At 33.3% G+C, this 4841-nt stretch overlaps 1 long non-coding RNA gene across 1 annotated transcript; it reads right to left on the bottom strand.

The window, feature by feature from the left end:
* Window positions 1-1760: 1760 nt before the first annotated feature.
* On the bottom strand, window positions 1761-3575 carry LOC139907439 (uncharacterized). The gene is made up of 3 exons (XR_011784040.1): window positions 3471-3575; window positions 3199-3357; window positions 1761-3130 (listed from the first exon to the last, which is right to left on the bottom strand). It is a non-coding gene; the product is annotated as an uncharacterized lncRNA (long non-coding RNA).
* Window positions 3576-4841: the final 1266 nt, after the last annotated feature.

Raw genomic sequence — 4841 nt, 5'->3', positions numbered from 1 at the left:
AAACCCGGTAAGACCTTCAGTTTCTTCTGCTAGATTTCTTCCATATGATTGTAACTTTGTATTTCTATTAACTGTACCTAATACTTGTCTATATGCAATGATGAAAATCCAAGTGTAGAATGAGCATGTTAAAAAAAAGAAATCGAAAATCAACATGGTAATGCTAACAATTTGAAGAATGTTTAGGATCGGAGAGAAAGATTAAAGAATCCTCATGAGGTTTCATTAGATCAGCTACAATCAACTGTTAATCAGGAGGAAGGCCAAAAGGATATAAACAAGTAAATTTGCTAGAATTACTCCTTTGTCGATACCCAATTATACTCTGCGTCTCACAAGAACTAACAATTCTAAATTTGCAAAAAATCCTCAGGATTATGCTGCGTCTTTTATGAGCACATATCCAGGTTCCATCAGGGTTTGAATACATATAATTGAATCTATTTAGGAAAGGATGTTGACTACTCAGGAATTAAATAATAGTAATGTGTTGTTCGCGAGCAGAACGGCTCTATGAGCTGCTCTTTGAAGTGAACGTCGGGAACTAACTCACCCCAAATGATGGAGTTCTTGCCTGATTATTATATTTTTTCGTGCAGATGAAATTTGAACCAAAAATAGAAGGATTTTTCGGGGGGATTTCTTTTATAAAATAAAAAGTAATAAGGGCAAATTATGCTCTGCAAAGGAAAGTGTTTTCTCTTTTTGTGAGTTGAAAGTGCCGGCTCTTTTTAGTGAGCTGAGCCGAAAGAGCTGGTTCTATAAAACAAGCCAGAATTTCCATTACTAGTAAATAATAATGACAAATTGGTAAGGAACAGAAAATTCAGATTTAAAAACGGACAAGCCAAAAGTACACCGTATTTTCATCTTTAACTATATGAAAAGGTCATTGAAATGAACAACTCACGTTGCTCAAATAAACGGACTGAACATACTTATTTTAAAACATGGCAAAATAATACTTTATTATTTTGATTTACACTCAAATAATATTCGGCAATTATTTTATTCAGGGAAGGATCTACAGTAAATCTATAATATAGTTAGGGATGTGAAAATTGTCGAAAGCATCGTCCTAATGCAATTAAAAATAGTGTGTAAACTGATAACCTGTAAGATATTAGTTCTTTTATTAATTATTTCTTTCCATTATTAAAATTCAAATATGAAGTTTGAATTATAGGTAAAATTTTCTACAATTTTGTACATTTTCTTATAAAAAGGACATTTTATAAATATCAAAAATATTAATTTGTAAAAAAAAAAAGATTCACTTAGTTAAGTTTAAGCACAGTGAAAGAAAAGGGCCCATATTTTACTATACAACAAAGGGTATCCCATATTAGAGTAAGAAAAAGTGAGATGTGGCACGACCATGCCCTAGAGGCCACATCTGTTTTCAAAAAAAATTTATTGGTGGGCAAGATGATACCAGCTTTAATTCGCTTTATTTTTTAACTAGCAGTATGGGTGGACATTGTCTAGAGTAGTGTTGAATAAGTTTAAAAAGACTGCAGTCCACTTCTACTAAAATTTGTCAGTCCTAGGACCGGTCTTTTACACGTCATTACATTACACAATTTTTAAAATAAATTAAATAAATATAAGTATATGTTTTATATTTATGTATGTACACATAATAGTTGTATTATCGGAATATTATGTTAATTTTTTATCACACAACCTCTTTTGTATGTAAATATTAGTTATGTTAATTTACAATACAGTATGTACAAAAATTGATGGTGGGTTTAAAAAAAAAAATCATGAAATAACCTAAACAAGTGAATTTTTTTGGTTATAAACTTTATTTTCTTCTTAATATGACGACCTTTAAGCATCCTTTCATACAGATTATTTAAAATATTGGGAGAAATTTTTTCTCAAGCTTTTGTCAGTTGTTTTTTTTTAATTAATCCTCTGAAGTTGCTGATGCATTTTCATTGAGTTCCCTCTGAACCAAAGCTCAGAAATTTTCTATGGGAGACAAATCAGGACTATTGGCAGGGATCCAAGTTGTCTGAACAACACTTTTGTGCCTTTTTGGAGTGGTGAGGAGGGGCACCATTCTGTTGGAAAATGGCTCTTGATGTGTTATACATCCCTTACCTCTTGCCCAAACCCAATCTGTTTGGGGATTTTAGGCATGAAATAGCTCAAATAGACTTTCATAAATGAAGAGGATACATTTCCAGTCATCTGTAGTCTAGTGTTTCCGCTCACAACAGAATTAAAACCCAGGCCTTCCTTTGGTTACCTGAAAGTTTGGGAGGGAAGACGAGATTTGTATGGGAAAACATTCAAAGAGTGCCTCAAGTAGTTGTGGACAAATGACTTGGATATTGGATAGGCTTTTGAAGTCAATCTAGCTACAAGTTTCCTTGTGGATTGCCTCTCCTTGATCAAAGATTTTGAAATCATAAGTTTTGGAACTTTGCTAATTTTTTCTTCCCTCCTTAACCCATCTGATTTGCAAGGGTGTGTCCATTATTCCTTTAGTTAAACCAATTCTCAATGGTACTGGGAAGAATCGGTAACCTGTGAGCAACGTCTCTCTGGCTTGATCCGCCCTCTATCATGCCAACAGCCTTGGCCCTGATCTCCAAAGAGTGCTCTCTCACCATTTCGGATATTGAATTTAAACTAACATCCTGTGGTGTTTTCTGAGCCTTTTTATACCGATGTATGATGCAATGATCGAAAATTATTGTATCAGAAATATTCAATATTGCCTAATGATTGTATCAGCCAAATTTCATTTTATTCCGACCAATCAATTTTTGGATATACTGTATATAGAATATTACATTGCTCAGTCAGTAGAATGGTAAAATCTGAAATAAAATAATATTCATCCAGGATGGTTGAGCTTCGAAACAAAGTTGAAGCAAATGAATTAGATAGAATGTGCTCAGATGAATTCAACAGAAAATAATCCCATTAAGCTTCCAAGCCCTTAGAGGCTGAACCTGTACATCGAGTTGGAGGACTTTTGGGAGTGGTGCTAGAGATTCGACGAATAGATGGTATTAATGAAAACGAGAATGGAATCGCCATAGCTCAGTGACAACGCGCTAAGGAGATATTATGCTCTTGAACTCAACATGCGTTCGATCCCAGGTGATTCCTAGAGAAAGAAATATATAATACTCTATGTATGCTTATGGATTTCACAAAAATATTCCTAGGTTATACTTAATCAGAGCAACTCCATCTAACCAATTCAAGGAACATTTAAAAAAACAAGTCTTCAACCTATGAAGTAGCGGGTTACTTTTCTGTGGAGCCTGTTATCGAACAGCATGCCTCGAAACGTTCAATATAATTTACAAATGCCTAATGACAGAAACAAATCTGTGGAAGATATTATGTGGAAAATTATAAAACTATTATCTTAATTTCCATTTTTTTTAGTATAACAATATAATTGAAGTTTAATCCTCCTTTTGGTATAAAACTATATTTACCTAGATTAAATACTCAATAAGTATTACTTATCCACATCTCTTATAGGTATATTCTTGGATTACTAAACAACAAAATTAATTAATGTTTGGTTTATTATTATTAATAACTAAACATTATATTTTAACTGATAAATAACATAAATATGTACAATTATTTTTGTATTTTTGCATCCCAACAAAAATAAAAATGAAAAAAATTAATTGTTCAATTTGTCGTATATAGACCAATTCTTTCATCTAAGATATAAAATACCCAATTGATAAGGTTTACTTAAAATTTTAACCTCACAATGGATTTAAGTATATAATTAATTTATAGTATAAAATAAATATTAATTGTCTTCAATTTTCATTTTTATTTTCGTTTTCATGTTTGCTATTAAAAATAATAAAGTTAAAAAAAAAAAAATTCATTATGGAGCTAATGAGTTACTTAAGATCTTTTGTCTTGTTAGAAGAAAGTTTAGGGGTAATTTTCAATGTATTACTAGTTGCAAATAAAAGTAGCTTACGCACTATTTCAATATTCTAAACTACTTTATATCTATCGTCTATCACAAGTGATGAAGAGAAAATGATTACAATTTTTTAACAAAGTTAAAAATGACCTAGGATACGTACATGAAGAGAAAAAAACAAACACACTGATATGGAGGGATAAAAACCAGTTGTTGAAAATTGGAAATGTGGAAATAATTCCTAAAAATAGTTTTCAAATGGCAAATTATTACATATTTCGTTCCATAAGAAAAAAACATATATAGATAATATGTACATTAATTACATCCAGAGGTTATCAGTTGTATTTTGTATATAAAAATCTTTTGGAGAAAAATTTCCTGCAATGCATGTTTTCTCAACATGGTCCCCTCAGCAGCAATGACAGCCTCCACATGGCGGTGGAAAGCCTTGCAGGAGTTGATGATGAGCTTCTCAACAAGTTGTTCCACTCCTTCACAATGGGAGCCTTCAGTGAGTCCATATTCGGATGATAAGTCTGGTTAGTCTCCCTCTCCAAAGTGCCCATACAGCAAAATCCAACGGGTACAAATCCGGCGATGATGATGGACAGATGTCCTTGTGCAAAAAATCACCTATGTTGTTGGCGTAGAGCTTCGGCATTCGGCCGTGATGGGGGTGAGGGTGCACCATCTTGGGTCCACACATAGTCGTCCTCTGGGTAGGTGCCCTTGAACCATGGCAGTATGGTAAACCTCAGTACCTTGTAGTAGGCTCCTGTTCGGTTTTCTTCCCAACCTTAAAAAAGAAGGTAGTCATCTTCATGCCGTCGGACGCCACGAACTCTAAGACCATTGTTTGGGCCGGATGTTTTTACAGAACAACCCCTTGACCTCCTCTGATGTTCCCTCT

This window comes from Lepeophtheirus salmonis, unplaced genomic scaffold, assembly GCF_016086655.4.
Source record: "Lepeophtheirus salmonis unplaced genomic scaffold, UVic_Lsal_1.4 unplaced_contig_11209_pilon, whole genome shotgun sequence".
NCBI lineage: Eukaryota > Metazoa > Arthropoda > Copepoda > Siphonostomatoida > Caligidae > Lepeophtheirus > Lepeophtheirus salmonis.
This window is presented reverse-complemented; position numbering and strand designations above follow the sequence as displayed.